At 45.9% G+C, this 19,312-nt stretch overlaps 2 long non-coding RNA genes across 2 annotated transcripts; both read right to left on the bottom strand.

The window, feature by feature from the left end:
- Positions 1-1,198: 1,198 nt before the first annotated feature.
- LOC102024632 lies at positions 1,199-4,573 on the bottom strand. Its single transcript, XR_259161.2, has 3 exons — positions 4,489-4,573; positions 2,286-2,429; positions 1,199-1,728 (listed from the first exon to the last, which is right to left on the bottom strand). It is a non-coding gene; the product is annotated as an uncharacterized LOC102024632 (long non-coding RNA).
- Positions 4,574-10,698: 6,125 nt separating this feature from the next.
- Positions 10,699-16,679, bottom strand: LOC106148080. Its single transcript, XR_001233210.1, has 4 exons — positions 16,608-16,679; positions 13,588-13,782; positions 11,193-11,305; positions 10,699-11,105 (listed from the first exon to the last, which is right to left on the bottom strand). It is a non-coding gene; the product is annotated as an uncharacterized LOC106148080 (long non-coding RNA).
- Positions 16,680-19,312: the final 2,633 nt, after the last annotated feature.

Genomic DNA, 19,312 nt, shown 5'->3' with positions numbered 1-19,312 from the left:
GGAAGGTATTTTCTCCCTTCTGCTACAAAGCCTCCAGATTAATAAACTCCTTCAATGCTTCCAAAGGCAATTGCACCTTTAGACATAGAAACATGTTTGTATTTCTTGAGAGATTTAATCAAGATAAAGTAGCTGGGCTAAAGAATCACAACAGCATTGCATATCCTCCTGCGCCTGCTCCTTGCTCAGGCACCTGGAGCTTCGAGGAAGCCCGATGCTCTAGCAGAAAGGCGTGCACTCTGCGCTGAGCCAGGCCAGGCCTGGGCCAGGTCCCGCCACTCAGTAGCCTATGCCCTTAGCAAATCCTTCAACCTCCATGGACCTTAAAGTCAGGAGAAAGTACAGCGCCTACTGTTGCAAGCTTTTAAATCATGTACTTACCTAACACCTATCAGAATGTCTGGCAATCTGTTCATTCAGTCACGCTACTTAGCGCTTCCTATCCTATGCCGGGCATCATGCTAGCAATGCGTGCACCGCTACAAAAGAGGCTGGCTGTCCCCGCCTTTCTGGAGATTACAGCGGGAGAGCAAGAGAGCCATGACAGGAGAACTAGAAAGCCCAGTGCACCTGTGAAAACCTGCTTGGTCTCCCTACGGAGGAGAACTGCACGCTCTTCTTCATGAGCTATCATTTCACACCCACTAGACTGGGAGGGAGAAAGACTGGCAGAGGCAGCGGTGGAAATAAGAGATCTTTCTCAGTGAAGGTGCAATTCAAGTTGTGCAACTGCGCTGGAGATGAGTGTGACAATGTGCAGTGAGTGGAAAGTGTGCGCCACTGTCACTTGAAATTCCACTTAGGATCGGGCACCGGAGAAACTAACACAAGAACTCGGGTGACTGCCACAGATGTTCACTGAGGCACCTATGATAGAAAAAAAGTGGAAGCAATCTAACTGTCATCAGCAGGGGATTCAGCAGATGGACTAGGATTCTGGAGTTGAAAATGAATGGGCTACATAGATCGCCCTGGAAAATGCTCCAGAAGAATTGAGTAGCAAACAGGAAGTTGCAAAGACATCCTCTGTTTAATTGAAATATAACAGGAGGCAGTATCATATATAATTATGCAGCAAAATGTGAAATACATATGGGAAGGAAGAGAAAGAGGAATGAAATGGATGGAGGGGGAAGAAAGGATTATTGCATCTGTGATGATTTATTACTTCAAAAAAAGAGCAGCAAACATGGTGAAATGCAAGCATTTATTAAATCCAGGAACTTGTGCAAGTGGTTGTTATATGCACTTTCCTGTAAGCTTGAAGTATTTTCTAAAGTGCATTGTGGTAAAAGATATATAACATAAAATTTGCCATTTTAATCATTTTCCTGTGAGCAGTCCAGGGGTACTGAGTACATCCACAGCATTGTACAACGGTCACCATCGCCGATGCAGGATATTTCCTGTTCCCCAACTAAAACGGGATCTGCGAAACGCCAGCACCTGCCTCGGCTCCTCAACCTCAGCAGCTGCCTTCTGCTTCCTGTCTCTCTGAATATGGTGACAGGTTCCTCACGGAAGTGGAATTACGATGAATTTGTCCCTTTGTTACTCCTTCCAAGGCATGTGTTACTTCTTATGTGCTTAGCATCATGTTTTGAAGGTTCAGTCAAGCTGTCGAATGTGTCAGGATTTCCTTCCTGTTTAAGGATGAATAATACTCCATCGTATGTATGTACCATGTGTTGTTTATCCGTTTGCTGGCCGATGGACCTTTTGGCTGTGCTGTCATCATTAAAGATTTTAAATCAAAATTGAACAACAAGTTATACACAGAAAAGACAAAACTAAAACCGATAAGTCCTCGGAAAGAATAGGGTACGCTTTACCACACTGTCAGTACCCCCGGTGGGGGGGGCGGTCCATATAAGTGTTGTGTTCTTTGTCATCCACAAGCACCGTGGCATGACCCGCTCACACCAGCAGCTGCATCCTCCATCAGAGATGGAGCCTCCTGTGGGAGCTAGTTGCCCTCTGCCCCGGGCTTTTGCATCTGCCGCTCCTTATGCTGATGCCCCTGCCTGCGACATTCTGGCTCAGGCTTTGCAGCTTCCTTCTTGCCGAAGCCACGACAGAAAACAGTCCTGGTGACTGGCAAGCGGTCAGCGCTGGGAGTCCTTGTGGCCCCCAGCTCAGCCCCACCCAGCGCTTGTGCTCAGCCCTTTGCCTGCTGGGCACCGGGCCCACTGCTGCTGCCTGTCTGAGTGGCCCCAGATGCCCTTGCCGGGGTTCTGAAACTGAAGCCAAAGGCCGGTCCCTCTGTCAGGGGTCCCCAGACTCACGTTCTATCAGATAGGACAGGTGACGGCGGCTGCAGTGGAAGGTGGGTTGAGGCAGGGCGGCGGTGAAGCCAGAGGTGTCCAAGGAGCTCACAGAAGTGAGTTTGATGAACGATCAGTAATGCGAGCCCTGAAGCACTTGAGTACCTGGAGATACAGGAACGAAGAAGAGGACTGGAATCCAGAGAGGGTCAGGCTGGTCTACACAGGGCCATCCTGCTTGTGTGTATGTGTGTGTGTGTGTGTGTGTGTGTATGTGTGTGAGTGAGCACGCGCGTGCATAAGGCAGTATCTGTGGAATCCTGCTGCGTTGCAGAGTGGTCTCTTAGCAACATCCTTCAGAGCCTCAGGGCATGATTTGAACTCATCTACTCCTCTGACCCTTAAGCCTCATGCAGCTCTGCAGTCTGAGCGTTGCCGTCCTCACATAACGACTGGTGAATCCAGGCCCAGTCCCCAGGTAGGAAGCGGCCTAGTCAGGAAAACCAGGCCCTGATTCTCCTCTGGTTAGAGACATATATGGCAGCCCATTGAAGGCAGAAGCCTCCTGGACACCCTGGGACTGACCCAAGCTAGACCCTCTCCTTCCGGAAGGCCCACTCTGACGCACAGACAGCAACCTGGAGCTGCCCAGGAAGCAGCAAACATGGCGGCTGAGTTGTTGCTCGTCTCCTGGGGACCCACAGCATGGCTTTCAGGTTTCCCTGCGGCCTGTCGGCTTCGAGGTGCCTCCCTGCTTGCCAGCTGGAAATCCCACAGGCTGCCAGTGCTCTGGGAGGAAGCACACCTGGCGGGCAGCGGGGGTTTTAGTTCCTCCCCCAGGAAGACTAAGAGAAGGCCTGAGAACAGGAAGTGGAGGGGAGAACAGAATTTGGTTGCTAGGAGAAAGAGGGTTGGTGGACAGGGGTGTCACAGGCTAAGGTGGAAGAACAAGGTCAAGTTGGAAGCCGCTTGTTGTCTTCATTAAAAGGTCTGCTTGGGAACGAGCTTCAGCTTCTGTGGCCTTCTAGCTTTTTCTCTACTGGCCCAGTGAGTGGTGGGATTAAAGGAAGAGCAGGCAATCTGACTGGCCCTAAAAAGTCTCTGGAAGTCCTCCAACAGCTTTATTCTTTTTCGCCATCTCAGGAAATTTAGCATGACCCTGTCTCCCCCTTGTGGAATTAATTTCTCTGGGTTGTACAACCTTCAGTAAAATAGATACGAAAGTCACGGGGATTCTGGCTGCCTCGTCTCTCCATTGTCTTTCTTGACACAAGGAAAGGGAAGATTATTGTAACTAGCAAAGAAAATACTTTAGTTTTCTGACTTGAAGAGGTATTCTGGAATGAACTTTTCATCTAACGCTTTATAGTACTAATATTATGCCTGGCAAATCTAGTGCTTAGAGACTTAGCATGAATTTGAAGTTACTTCATTCTTCAGTATGGTGCTGAATTTTGTCCCCCTTTTATGGCTAAGGAAGGCAAAGAAGGAGCACAACAAAACTAAACTCATGTGTCTTTGGCCACACTTTTGCATAATCATTAGCAACAATGACCCACTACAACAATAGTTAATGTTTATTGACCGCTTGCTTCTCCCCAAGCATTAGGCCAAGCACTTCAACTACATTATCTTAGTGACTCTCAGTAATAAAATTATTAGTCTAATTTTACTAGCACACGGAGGCTTAAAGAGCTTAAGTCAATTCTTTAAGGTCACATAACCAGTTGCTGAGGCTTAAACTGGATTAATATCAGTGATCCAAAATGGAGACTTAGGAACAAAAAATACCAGAACCCACATTCATTCACTCTCCCAAATTTTAGCTGCTGGAAGATGAGTTGAGGGACAAGTCATTAATCTACAGGATTTTTTTCTCTTCTGTAATATTTTGAAGGACAATCAGCTTGTAAGTAACGTGGGTCGATCCTCTTTTATAATTAACAATGAGGGGACATTACTCATGCCACCAAAGGAGGGTTGGGGCCCAGCTGTCTGGAGGTGGAGAAGGTGATTTTGTGTCCGGATTGCTCCGTGACTCCAGGGCTTCTGGCCACACCCACCCATTGATCGCTGGTTGCTCTGGGAAGCGGATATTCCCAAGCAGCAGGAACAGGTCAGGGCAGCTGCCTTGCTGAGGAGGAAGTCCCCAGGGCTGGACAGCAAGATGAGGCAGGATGCAAGAGAGGCTCTTTTGAAACAAGTCAGCCTTTTAAATACTCACTATGGCATCTTTGTCATTTCCTGAAAAGACCATTCTGCTGCCTTTGAACCAAATGTCGGTCTACACACAAGAGACAGAATGAACGCATGCTGGCGGTGACCTCCATGAAACCGTGAACTCCCGGCTGCCGTGGGAATCCCTTTCCTCAAAACGCTGCCTGTGAGCGACAGCACTGTGATGTCACAGCAAGATGCTTCAGACACAAGAAGCCAAAAAAATCCAACTCAACTGGCTTACATAAGGGTATTAATAAGGGCCAAATTGGCACAAGGTTGGTTAATTCAGAGGTAAATGGTGACATCAAAGACTCAGGTTTTTGGTGTTTTTACTCTGCCATGTCATCCTGTACATCACATCCTCATAGAAACAAGATGGCTGCTGCAGCTCCAGCTGTTGTGCAGAGACATGAATAGATTCTCTCCTCGCTTTTAATTCTTTCCTTGGAAAGTAAAGGAACCACTTTCTAAGGCCCCCAGTAGATCCTTGCTGATAGCTTATTGGTCAGAACTACATCGCACGCCTATGCTGAAAATGCACTGGCAAGGATAACTGTACCACCACAGTTGGCATAGATCGAGGGAGATTTATCCTTTAGTAGTGTGGAAGAGGCGTAGCCTCAGGAACGAGATGGGGGTGTCCCCATTCTTTTTGAGCGGGAAGCGGGAGGAAAGGGAAATGGCTCTGTGTCAGCAACCAAAGTGCCTGCTCCTGTGGTTTGGAATCTACGTGGTCAGGTGCCTGCATTTCCTTCTTTGAAAGCTGCTGCTTTTTAAGGATCCGAGTTATAGCCCATATTCCTCTCCGCCACTGGGAGGGCAGCGAAAGGCCTCTCATTAGGAGAAGAGAGGGGAGGGAAGATTATGAGAGGTTTGCTGTCTTGCTGGTAGGGAATTACAGGCTCACCAGTGTTTATTACTGTCATTTGACATTCACCCTCACCGTGGGCATTCCCGGAGCACTCGACAGCAGTTACCAGACTACCACAGAGAAGTGAGATTGTGAGGTCTTGATTTCAAAATCTGTGTTTTAAATAACGTTCCATGGCGATAAAATATGTTTATTTAACAGAAAACTTTAGTATTTATCACACTATCGATATGTGCATGCAGGGTGAGAGAGAGAGAGAGAGAGAGGAGAAGAGAGTGATACTGCAGGGGCAGTCATCTAGGGCAAGTGCTTGGAAGTCTCTGCTACTCTAACAAAGAGGCTGCGGGCACGTTTGGAAGGAAGCAGCAAAAGCAAAGGACCTGTCCTGCCTTGGGGAGCGAAGAGGGAGGAAGGAGAGGAAAGGGGAGACGCAGGCAGGAACCCAGAGTGAGCCCTGAGACACTTGGGGGAGGGGGCTAGCTGGAGGATTTTTACCAAGGAGGTCACTGAATCTGGCCGAGGCTGGGTGGCCCTCACTGGTCACGTGCATGGGCGATGTCCAGCCCCACATGCCCATGCCGAGCGTGTGATAGGTGAATGAAAATGGCTGTGGGAGAGAGGGAAGAGAAGAGTGGACGGTAGTGGCGTGTGTGAGAGTGAGGTTGTTTTAGGTGTTCCTTGGCCTATAGTCTGCGTGCTAATCTGTACATACGGTAATTAACCTTATTAGGATTTATATGATAAATAAATGAAGCTGATTCTGGCCAAAGAAAAGAAGGAGGTGGAAGGGAAGGGGGGAAAAGAGAATCGAGGTAGGCCATGCACATGTACCCACTCTCCACAGCGAATGTAACCATTATGTATTGCAAACAGGTACCACTGATAAAAAATTTTTAAAAAGAAATGGAGTTTAATAGAAGCCCGGCACAGCAGGTGACAGCGACCAAGTGTGACGCAGAAGGCAGACACGGTGGCAGTGCCTTTAGACTTCCCACAGGGTGTTGGGAGGTACAACTTGCTGCCATTCTTACAGGTATTGTTGTTTATATTCTGGGTAATGGAATGACAAAGGGTTTATTTAATTTTCTAAATGCTTCAAACTTAGGTGATAGACAAAATCTAAATTTACCTAAAGGGTCCTTTTAGTACGAGTTTCCTATTATCCCATCAAGAAATCGAGGTTACCCCCATGAAGGCTAAGGGGCCTCCTAATTGGATGGGGGACACAATACCACTCACCATAGCTGGGAGCTCTCTCCCTCACCCTGTTGTCTTCAGTATCCTGCTAATGCTGTGATTTGATTCCCTGCCGCTGTACCCTGGGGACCAGGCACAGCTGGGCTCTTCATTCTTTAGATCCAGAGAGACCTGCCTCCCTAATGACCACAGATATGGAGTCATTTAAAACAAGTGTTGGGGTTATTAAAAAAAAAAAAAAGCAGAAATGGGTGCATATATGGGTGCCACATACATGTATATGGTGTCACTCAGTAAGGGAAAGGGGCAATCAGAGCTGAGGGTGGCTTTGGGCTGGAGTGAGCCATTACTGTCCCTTTCCCGGCTCGCAGATGGACGGAATTATGTTGCCTTAATAATGAGACACCTAAGTACCAGCTGCCATCCAGCGCTGCAGCCCTCCCTGCTAACAAAGCCTTCATTAAATGGTGTGCTTGGAACAATGTGCCTCCTCCTTCCTTGCTAGCAACAGACAGCTCTCCCCAGCCTCCCCCAGACCTGCCTTGGACACCCCAAATCACTGCAAGGGAAGCCTGCACCCTGTTGGATGGGATGGTAATTTTTTAATCCTACACATCTTCATATTATTTTTACGCCCTATTTCAGAAGTCTTTAGAGAAGGTTGGTAGCTAACAGCCTGCCCTATCATTCACTCCATGGCAAAATAATAATTGCTAATTTTCTTCTTCAGAGAACCAGAGCTTTATCAGGAATAACATTATGCAAATGACTATGCAAATGACAACCAGAGGAGTATCTGGGAAAAAAAAGGTTCAGATAAAACCTTCAGAACATGTCCAAAGTTGGCTGGAAAAAAAAAAAATAACTGAAAATTTAAACTAGAAGTTCACCAAGGTAGCATGGAGAATTTATTACTAATAAGAATTTTGCAAGAAAGCTCTGTGCTCTTCAACAAAAGAGGCAGGGCATTAGTATTTATTCCAACTTAATTTATTTATGACTCTGTCGGTTGTCCTCACCAATTGTGGAGGCCCTTTGGGGGAGTCTCTTCCTGCTTTGTATGGTGTCTAACAATTCAAAATGCTTAATGCTCAACCTTCTTAACCTTAAGAATTAATCTTTTACTTTCTTCCCTTTCTGTATATTTTTCTGATCATTAGGGTATTTAGCTTTTTCATGTTGAATATTATTGGAAGGATGTTCATGGAAATGTAGAGAAAAATGCTCAACTCTTTCAAAACTTAACCTTTATTGTACTGGAAAAAAAATTAGTGTCTTTAAAACTCTAAGTTCCCCCCAGAATGGACTCTTTGGCACACCTGGGAGACAGAGCCTGGCCCCAGCCAACCGTACGACTGGATGAACTCCAACACTGCTGACTTCACATGTGGGGTGTGTGGATATATTTAACACCTCCTGCAAAAAGGGAAATTTCAATTTAGTTAGTTTTATGGTAGTAAACCACAAATTTTAGTTTTGTTGCTTTTTTTTTAGACAAATTCTTTAAATTTAATTCAAGAGAAGAGCATTTGAAAAAGCCTTGCTTTAAAATCTATAGAAATAAAATCTCTACCCAAGTCCTTCCTATATAATAGCAGGAGGGGAAACAAAGGTCCCTCAGCTTGAAAGGATCTCACACCCCCTGACCTTTAGTTCCCACCGGAAAGCCCCTCTGGGCCCTGCAGATCTCTTGTCAGAATAGTGACTGGCTGGGCCAGAGGCCATAAGTTGCTTGGACCTGCACTTCAGGTAGTGAAACCACAGGTCCCTGGGCTCCAGTCTCCCTTAGGGACTGCCCAGCTTGGGGCTCGAGGGCTGCGTTCCCTGAGGAATAGAACTGGCCAGCCTGAGGTGCTGTATTGGACCATGAGAGATTTCCAAGGGATAGTCTATTAGTTCCTTCACTGAGGGCCTCCAGGGAAGAAGACACGGGAGAGTTTACTAAGGCAGCGAGGGTAAGAATGTGGGTAGGGGGAGATTGGGCGGCACTGAGAAATCAGATATATAATTGGCATAGAAAATGGAAAAGAGAGAAGATGGTAGCTCTTGAAGAGAACGTCCGTGGCTGCACATGGTATTCAAGGCCACACAGCTGTTGGCACTTCGGAGCTCACAGAGCTCTATAGCCAGGAGCCAAGGCCTGGAGGTCTACGAGTCTGAGCAGGACTCAGCTTCTTGCTATATTGGTATCACTGAACCTCAGTTTCCCCATCTATGAACTGGCCATAAAACTAGGGTGGTTAGAAGCATAAAATCAGTGCAGATAGTAGAACATGACAACAAAGGACATGGTGGCTGGAATAGTGTTTCCAGGTTGTGATCCGGCTGCATAGTGCATTACTATGTGACCTGGGCGGGATTTCACCCGTCAGCACCTCGGTTTCTGCATACATCTGATGCTAAACAATTAATACCAATCCCTTGGGGTAGTTGAGGAGGATGGGGATGATATGAGCAAACACATATAATGAATCCATAACAGATCTGGGACATAATAAGCAGCTCAACAAACACCAGCTCTCATCATTGTTTCATATAGAAAGCAGCTGGCGCCTGGTGGGAATTTAATAAATGGTAACTATTATTAGCGTAATAATCACTCCTGGCTCCCAGACAGGCCTGGCCTGTGTCACCAAACCCAGGTACACAGGACCAATGGAACACAGCCCCCTCCCTCGCCTTGCTGCTGGTCTGTCATAACCAGGCCACTGAGGTGAGCTGAGGTGACATCTGGCAGGAGTGGTATTGTGCGGAGGTACATGCACTTGTCACCTAGCAGGGACATCTCTGAATGTTTCATGAAGCTGTGTGGGTGGGGGCCCAGCTGCCTGGGGTAAGCCTCCAGGTCCCAGGTGGGGAGGAAGCCCAGCTGTGTCAACAGCAGTGACAGGAGGAGCTGGAAGGTGATGGACACATATCAAAGCAAAAAGGTTTGAAAATCTCAAACTTGTATTCACTTGATTAAAAGCCTAGCGCTCTCCCTCAGGAAACAACCTTATGTCTTGAGTTGAGCTACCCAATCATCACCTCAGAAATGGCTATCTCTCCTCCAAGGCCTGGAACAACTGTAACATTCTTTTGTCCCTCTAGGATATAGTTTTTAAATCTTGTCAGAATGCATACATTTGGATTTGGTGTTCAGTTCCTTATCTCTTCCTTCTTTGCAGAAAAAGAAGGAATACAGAAGAGCTGTTTGAGCTTTGCTTCCTGCTGGGCACTGATGTGATTGACAGCTCCATGGGAACGGGAGTGAGGACAGTACAGGCCTCACTGGTGACTCTGAGAGGGGTGGGGAGAAGAAGACAGGAAGGATGGGGTGAGGTGGGCAGAGCAGATTACTGCAAGGATCTCATGCTGCGGTTTCTTGGAGGGCAGACAGCGCAGTGGTGCTCCTTGCAGGGAGCTTTGAGAGACACACAGATGAGAGAATCTGTCAGTATAAACATTACCAGTCTGACTGCCTGCCTTGATTTTGCTGGCCTCAAATAATCAGATGCCAGGTAAGTTGTTAAGGCTTTCAAAAGTTGTTGTGGGTAATATTATTGGCTAGACAGCTTTACAAAATCAAAGGTAAATTCCTGTCTTGGCTAAAGCCATGTTTTGTGGTGGGGAAAAATAGAATGTAGGTAAGACTGGCACATGTAGAGTGACAGTGTTCCTGCTTTTTAAACATGGATGTAATGGTGGGTAGCCTGGGGGATCTACCCAGAGTCCTCCCAAGCATGGCTTACCTTTCACTAAAACAGATAGCCTACTTGTTCTCAAGGAACGTATGATGTAAATAAATGCATGTGAAAATATACCACATAAACCACAAGAGATATTTTAATTAAAAGAGATGTATTGGAAGAGGAAATAGAATCACTCTGTCCAGGTAAATAATCTAAAAGAAACCTGCTGTTCTTCTGATTAGGATGAAACGAACATAACCACTAAGGTTTCTGACAGTGTTATATTTTGGTTTAAGAAGTGCTTGTGGAGCACCTGCTGTGTGCTGGACACAGTGCTGTTTTTTGGGCACAGTGACAGGGCTGGATTCAAGGACCTTCCCATTCTGATGGGAAAGATAAAAAAACAAAAAACTGCAAGTGCAGGACCCATAATGCAAAGGCACACATCCCCTGATGGTCATCACTTTGTGGGCCGTCTCCTCGGATGATAGTTTTATGGATTTGGTGATCACAGAGACTGCGTGTGGGCTGGACATTAAAGGGAGCCTAAAGCTTCCATAGAGATGTGAAGACTTTCTCAAGTCAGGCACAGAGATGGCTCTGCTGCGCCGGACTGTGGGCTCTGGGTGGGGGAGGGCTAGCATGCCAGCTGGTGTCATATTTGGGAGTTTGGACTTCACAGATGACTAGCAAATTACCAGCATTTTTAAGCAGAAAAGTGGCATAATCGAAGGGGGAATCTGGGAAGTGTAACCGGTGGAAAGGATTGATTCTGGACAGAAAGGGTTGATTCTGGAAGGGCCAGCAGCTGGAGAGCAAATGGGAGGAGGAAACCTGGGATGGAATGGGAACGGGCCTGGTGCACTGCTGGGGTAGAACCCACTGAAACAGAAAAGAAAGAAATGACAGTCAAATTTTATACTTTAGAAGTTAATCAGCTACTGGGAAAAAAAAAAAAGATTTGCTTACCAGCTAGGAAGGATCCAAGTGGATTTGCTAGAGTCTGAGGCTACAAGCCAGTTGCTTCAATCAACTCAGTATAAACAACCACACACCCAGTGTTTCCATGGTTCAACTTGTTCCTTGGTGGCAGAGTTTAGGGAACAAAATGTAAAGATACACACATGCTGTTTAGTCTGTTGGCATGTATGTGATTGTATTTTCACATGCATGTACGTTCATTAATTTCTGGGTAAGGAGGAGCTTATAGCAGAATAAAGCCATTTAATTATAAACTATTACTTGGAATGTTAATTTTTTCCCCTGAACTACAACTTCTTAATCCCAAGAAAAAACAGAAACAATTCTGATAATGAATATGTGGCAGATGAGGCGGAGCAAGTTGTTCTGTTGTAATTCTGGCCACTCAAGAGCGCTCTTCCCCACGACCAATGTGAAATACTCTACAGTAAGAGCTTTGCTTAGGTCTCCCCGCTCCAAAAGAAAGAGAAGAGAAACTACAAAATAAAGGTTGGCACGTTAGCTTTAATTTATGATGATGATGGGAAGAGTGGGAAAGAAAACTGGCGATTTTGGCCTATGGAAGGGAGATTAGGTGAAGCATATGCCACAGGCTACTTTGATATAGATCATTCTTTGTTTATTGACACTGCTGTCCTTTTTTTCCTAAAAAGGAGTTACAAAGAAGAGAAAATAAAAGAACTGACAATGAGCACTTAGCTCCTTGGTCATAACCCATCATGCGAGCAGATGCTCCATATAATATTTATTAGGGATGTTCTTGGGATGTCACTGGGAGCAGAGTGGTCCAGGGTGGTGCTGTGAATTAGAAAGTGCACACAATCTGTTTCCCCAAACAATTATCACTCTATAGGTAACGTCTCTGTCTGTGATCTAAGTGTGCTGCTGCTGAAGAAGTCGGTAGTCTTTGGGCCCTCAGCTCCCAAGAGGTTGCTCTCTCCAACCCCTCAGTGTAAATGTGATTCCCCACTGTCTTTTTGCACTTTTTCAGGACAGCTCTTAGAGTGTTTACTTAGTATCAGTCTCCTCTAATACTTGCTAAGTTTAACGGAGAGTTAGGTATAGTAATCCAGAGCTGAACTCTTCTCTGAGTTTCAGATCCAACTTTCTACTTGGGTATTTCACAATTATCTTACATTTCTTGTATTCAAATCAATGCTTCACCTTGAACAATGCTGCTTTTTCCTCTGGCTTCTCCACACCCAGTGTTCTTAGCCCAAAGCTAGAAGCCCCTGTTGACTGTTCTTTCCCTCACAGCCGATGGTAAATCCACGAGGAAGTCCCTGTAGGTGCCAACCCTCAAACACATCCTGTCTCATCATTTACCCTGTGATGATCCCAGTCCCACCACTCCCCGTGTGAAATGATCTCGGGGAATGCCTTAAAAGAGTGAGAGGGTCAGGCCATCTCCCTGCTCAACAATCTCCAGGGGGTTCCCACTGTAGAGTAAGAACCAAGCCGCTTACTTGCCCTGCCAAGACGCCATGGCATCTGACAGCATCCAGCACTTTCTTCCTCATTTACTTGAGGAAGTCAACTATACTAGGCCCCTTTTAGATTCTTAGAGGAGCACAGAGGCTTTTGGTGCTTCTTCCCTCTTCCTTATGATGCAGATTTGCATCATATCCCTAGTCCTATTTGCTGTCCAATCTCCAGTCCTAGAAAGGGGGACTAGGGTGTAGATGACCCCAATACATGTTGGCTGAAAGAATGAATACAGTTAGCATTATAGAAGTCAAATATTATACTCAGGGTATCATCAAAGCCAGGACGAATCTAGATCACCCAGATAACTCATCAGAATGGAAGAAGGAAATGTATAAAGCAAGGTCAGGTCTGTTTGCCTACCAGGTTCATAAGTAAGACCCTTTTAACATATGATAGGAATACATTGTATTCTGGAAATCACATCATCACTTATACACTATATAGTAGTTTTCATGATTCATTAATGATAATACTAAAATACTCCACAAGATAAGAAGTAATATTGGAAAGAATGTTCCAAGTCCATTTTGCATAGATGAATAATAATAGCAAAAGTTTTGCATATGAGTTTGAATATTGCAAATGAAGTAGAGACCTAGTCAGCTAATTTTTGGGTGCATGTTGTAAATGGTGAGGGCCTACAAGACCACTTGCCAAGCCTCAAGTCAAATGCAATAGAATGTAAAATAATATATAGACTGAGTGTATATCCTTTGCCTGAAATGTTTGGGACGAGCAGTATCTTGAACTCGATTTTCTCCAGGTTTTGGAATATTTGATGGGATACCTTGGGAATGATACCCAGATCTAAATACAAGGTTAATTAACATTTCCTTATATTCCTTTATGCATATAATAGGATGGTGTTTCCAGGCAATGTTTTTAGTTTACCTACCTTGCTACTGTGACCCATCACAGAAAGTCGGGTGAATTCTCCCCTTGCGTAAGCAAATAAATTCCAGCCTTTGGAGCACTGAGGATTTCAGATGTCTGGGTTCGGGATACTCAGTCTGCTATGAAGTGTCCAGGGTGCCTGCCTTTGTCAACAGTACAGTTCTCCCGTCTTCTACAAAGGGCTGACAACTGACTTCTTCCATGGGGGAAGGCAAATTACCAATGAGTGAGTTTTCATTACATAATTTAGCTTTCTTTCTTGCCCATTTAAAAACACACACACAAAACTTATATAAAGAAACATTTTAATAAGCATGCCAAAGCCAGGAAGATTGGAGCTATTTTAAAATATGTAACCTATAGTAATGAATTAATTACCACATAATATTTAAAATTTTGATTATTCAAACATGACAGCTTCCATTATTGATTGCCCATGAAATTAATCTTTCTAATTTCCATTATGATTCAAATTAACTTGATTAGTTGGCCTCATGATTCACGCTTCTACCAATCTTTACTTTTAATTTCTGAGGCATAAAATGACATAAATGTCTTTGGGGGAAAAACACTTGAAATTAAGATTTTACTTTGATGTAGTAGTAAGTAAATGAATCACACACTGTCCCCTGGTGTTTAAATGCATACATTACATGTTAAAATGAAAACCCCAAGTCAAAAGCAGAGTTAATAGATTCTTGCACTGGGGAACTTTATTTATTTTTATGAATGGCCTAATAATTACTCAATTTATGGAGACTGTGAATAAATGAATAAAAAGTTCAAATGATGTGATTAATATCAAGTGCTTTTTTTTTTTTTAAATTCACTACTGGGGATTGAACCCAGGGCCTCTGACCTGAGCTACATCTCTAACCTTATATATATATTTATTTATTTATTTACTTTTGAGACAAGGTCTTACTACCTTGGTAAGTTGCCCAGGCTGCGGTCAAACTTGCAATCGTCCTGCCTCAGCCTCCCAGACTGCTGGGATTACAAGCACGCACCATCACACCTGGCTAAAAGCTTTTTAATAATACAACCCCAGGGCTCATAGGGTGCAGATTCCTGCTAACCGGATAGAGAATGTCTTTGGTAAATTGCACATAGAGATTCCTTTTAAAGTGAAACCATTCAGTACCTCATAGTTCGCTTCATTTCCCCCTAGATTTTCCTATTTAAGCCTCTTCAGTAGAGATTTTGACAGAAGAGAGTTTAGCAATGGTTCAGGGAGGACACGAAGCATGACCAGCTGTCACTTCGCGTTTGTTTTAGAATTCTGGAATCCTAACAAGTGTGCCCCAAATGCTTTAATTGAACATTTTTTAACACCTTCTTTCCTTTAATTTGAACTAACATGGAAGTTAAAATTCTCTATTTCTTTGCTTTAATTTAGTTTACAATTAAATTGTTTTAAGGATCTTCTGGCCTGGGTGGAGGCTAGACTCGTGGGTTTGACTGCCTTTATCAGCAGTTTTTATTGTTTTGAGCAGTCTCTGCCCCCTCTTCCTTCTAAATGATGGCTGCAATGAGGCTGCCTTTTCAAATGTCTCGAATGTAATTGTACTTGTTTGGTGGAGTCCACTGAGGAAGCCCAGAGAGGTCCTCGGCCAGAGGAGGGGAAACAATAAATGTCAGCCCGAGGGGATTTATCATTTTGTGACACTACGTTCACAAAGGGCAAGTCATTCGGAGTAATTAGCATGAGGAGGCCTTCGGGGAAAGGCTGCTTTTTGCAAGAGATGTGGTTTTGCAAGTAAAGGAATTTCTCTGGAGCTGGAAGGGCTTGTCAGATACATGCAGGCGGGCATTCCTGTCTCGGCAGGTCGGTGTTCCCCTAGGTGAGCTCTGAGGTCATCCTCAACACCAACAGTCTGGGACCCACCGTGTCTTTTCACCCTTTTCCCACTGCAGGACAGCGAAAACCAGCACTCAGCAGAAACCTAGACACCTGATCGGCAGGAGAGGGGGCGTTTCCTCTTGCAGAGGTTTATGCCCGGAGAGAGAGCACTGGCAGTCACGGCTGCAGATCCTGGAGGACACACAGGATTCACACAGCGGGAAAGGGATGCACTGCTGGGACGTCTGCAAGATGGACGACACCCAGGATGCTCTGGTCTCAAAAGCTCGTGAGTGTGGGAAGCAGGTGTGGCCTTGTCCGCTAAGAGTCCCTGGCAACCAGCACATGGTCTGGCACGTGATAAGCGTTCCATAAATGTCTGGAATGCATCCCTCCACCCATCCCTCCATCCATCCATCCATCCATCTGTCCATTCAATCTTATCCCTGGAATAAAAATTACACTAAAATTTGTGAGAAACTAATATTAATGGCTTCATTTTAAAAATAAAGAACTTGTTAAAGCCTCCAGCTAGCGACTCCACAGACGCGCCTCAGGAGTCCCTGCCAGGAACAGGCACGGGCTGGTCCTCGGCTCTGCACGTTGGAAAACTAGATTTTCCAACTTTTGCATCTCAACTGCTTGTGTCGTCACTATCTCAAAACTGCTAATACAGCGCTACCAACACCAGCTAAGACTCCCTGAAACTTAGTCATCTGCTGGGCTCGGTGTTTTAAACCTATCACCTCACTGAACCCTCACGACAACTTCCTCTTCAGGGTCCTTGTTCCCGTTTTAGTTGACAAAGAAACTGAAGTTCGGAGTGGGTAAGTGATTTGCTCTTACTCAGCTATGCTGACATAAAAGCAAGAACGCTAATTTTGTGATAAAAGGAATGAAGCTGAGATATGGCAATGACAGTATACGCAAAGGAAAAGAAGTGCCAATCAAGGCTACACAAAGTGTTATGTAGCCGACGTGTCCCATCATGTCCGCACGTCTCAGTGACAGCACACCCAATGGTCTATTTTGTGAAGCCCCAGCCCGCTGACTCCATCCTCTTCCCGTGCCCTTGACAAGCCTCGTGTGACCCCTGGAAGGGCCTCCCTGAGTCCTTTTGCCCTCAGAGGTCCCTGGCTGCCCCCGTTATCGTTACCGCCAGTCCCGAAGTCCCTTACCTGGCACAGGGCATGTAGCGTGGGCACCGCCCAGTGTCGGCGCTGCAGGGAAGAGAGACATCGGCTGGAGGCTCATAGGAGTAGAATGAATTCCTTCCGAGCTGCCTCTTTGCAAAGCCGGCTTTGCTCCCGCCGCTGGGAAACACTCTAAGCGCACTCCCGGCTTACCGACCTTCCGGCGCTCCTGGGGTGGCAGGTGGCTGTCCTGGTTTACACCTGAGGTCTCCCAAAGCCTCGCGCTCAACAGGGCCTTGGAGGAGGTGATGGGCCCACGTGAGTGCTACTGCGGGCTTGATGTTGGGCAGTGGGGCCTGCTCAGCACGCACTGGTCGTTGGGGCGTGGCCTGGAGGTTTATCTTCCGCACTACGCCTCCATGCTGGCTGTCTCTGCTTCCTGGCTGAAATGAGATGACAGCTCCGCTCCAGCAGGCCCTTCCGCCTTGGAGCCGCTGGCCAACCCTAGACTAAACACTCTGGTCAAAGTAATCCTCCCCTGCTTTAAGCTGTGGGGCTCAGGTGTTGTGTATTGTGAGGACGGAAGGAAGGAAGGAAGTAGCCCCGAGAATTCAGAGTTCAGATGAACTCAACTGTGAATCCTACACCGGGAGGGGTGAGGTCGGGGAGGAACGGGGACTCGATCGCGTCACGGTCTCCCACCCTTGCTAGGCCACAGCCAGGCTCCTGCCGACACCTTCTGCGGCTGCGCGCTCAACCCTAGGGTCTCCCCATTCAGGGGCACCAGCCCACCTGGACCTAAGTCATCGTCACTGGGCACAACACCTCTGACGTCAGCACTTCTTCAGGACATAATCACAATAACAATGAGAAAGAAAACAGAGAGTTATCTGTTTAAAGTTAAATTTCCTACAACTGGCTAGTCTCCTGAGCAGATCTGTCTTTCTGTCTTCTGCGGGCGCCAGGTACATATTTCCCTTATCTCACCCACCGCACCCTGAACTTGTACGTTATCTCAAGCACTGGCTTCCCACAACTCCGAGCTTGCCCAGAGTTTGCTTAACTTACTATGCAACACATATGATGTAGTTTTCTTTCAGGCCAATCAGTAATAATGAGCTAAGATGTAGCCAATCAACAACCGCCAAACACTCCGCTTCTGTACTTCGCTCGCAAACCCTGTATAAATCTTAGAGTACCAGAGATCAGGGCCTGATATTTTGAGGACTGAGTCCCTGGCAGGCCTGTCGGCGTTAGATAAATCGGCCTCCAAATCCGGGGAGACATTTCCTTTCGGTGTTTTTGTTTGCTGCCGCAGTGACAGTCACTCAGCCCTGCCACAGTCTCAGTGCCTGCCGGTACCACCCCAATGCCTACACTTTACATTTTATGCAGATATATTAGATAACCATACAGAGAAATAGAGATTATATACATGTAACTTAGGTGAGGTGAGGGTAGGAGTTTGGGTCAGAAGAGAAGTTGTTTAAGGCAATGAATAACGAAAAAGAACACGCTTTCCTTGTTTATTTCTTCCCTTCTCTCTATGCCCCCCGCCAGGGTGTGAGGCGCGAGCTCCGGGACCCTGTCTGTCTTGCCCCCCGCGCTGTCCCATGGCACATGTCAGTGCTTCCACGTCGGGCCTGCAAACACGTCTAACACACGTGAGAGGACCGCGGGCTCCCTGCCACTGGCAGGAAGTGCGTTTCCTGGGAGAAATCAAATCAGGAAACCAGGTTACAACCAGACTCAGAAGCAGGAGGTCGTTTGGAAGGCGCTGTTGATGGGTCTCCACATTAGCGGCTGTTCCACTCCCTGACTTTCTCTGCCAAAACGAGGACACCCTCTTCCCTGAACAGAAATGATTTGTTTTGCTTGCAGTGCTGGGATTTGAACCCAGGGTCTTCATTGCTAAGCAAGTACACTCTGGTTGAGTGACACCCCCCAGCCCTGTTTTGTTGTGCTTTTCATAATAGCTTTATTAATATATAATTTGCATACTATAAAGTTCCCCTTTTAAAGTGTAGAACACGGTGGGTTTTGGTATATGCACAAAGGGGAGGGGCCGTGGTCGTTCCAGAACACTTCATCACCCGAGAAAAAAAGCCCGTACCCACTGGCAGTTGGTCTGTCTTCCTCCCTACTCTAGCCCTTGACAACTACTAATCTTCCTACCTCTACGGGTTTGCCTGTTTTCGACATTTCCTGAAAGTGGAGTAATATAATGTGTTCTTTTAAGTCCGGCTTCTTTCATTTAGCATAACATGTTCAAGGTTCACCTGTGGTAGCATGAAACATACTTCTCTTTTCAGTCCCATATAATATTCCATTGTGTAGCTATACTGCATTTTGTGTATCCATTCTTCAGTTGATGGGCTTTTGAGTTCTTTCCAATTTTACAGCTATGATGTATAGATGCTCTAAACGGTCACATGTGAACTTTTGTGTGGACATACGTGTTCATTTCTCTTGGGTGCGTATCAAGGATTGGAGTTGCCAGAGCATACGGTAACTATGCTTTACTTTCTGAGATATAATCAGACCGTTTTCCAAGGTGACCGCATCTTCTTACATCCTGCCAGCAACATGTGAGTGTCCCGACTTCTCTACGTCCTCCCCAGTAATTGTTACTCTCTGTCCTTCAAATTTTAGTCATCCTGGAGGGCATGAAGTGGGATCTCACTATGGTTTTAATTTACACTGACTAATGATGTTGAGTAATTTCTTCATGTGATTATTGGGCACTCGTA

Source organism: Chinchilla lanigera, unplaced genomic scaffold (assembly GCF_000276665.1).
Source record: "Chinchilla lanigera isolate Chin_1 unplaced genomic scaffold, ChiLan1.0 scaffold00002, whole genome shotgun sequence".
NCBI lineage: Eukaryota > Metazoa > Chordata > Mammalia > Rodentia > Chinchillidae > Chinchilla > Chinchilla lanigera.
Note: the sequence above shows the minus strand (reverse complement) of the source record. Positions and strands in the feature narration are given on the sequence as shown.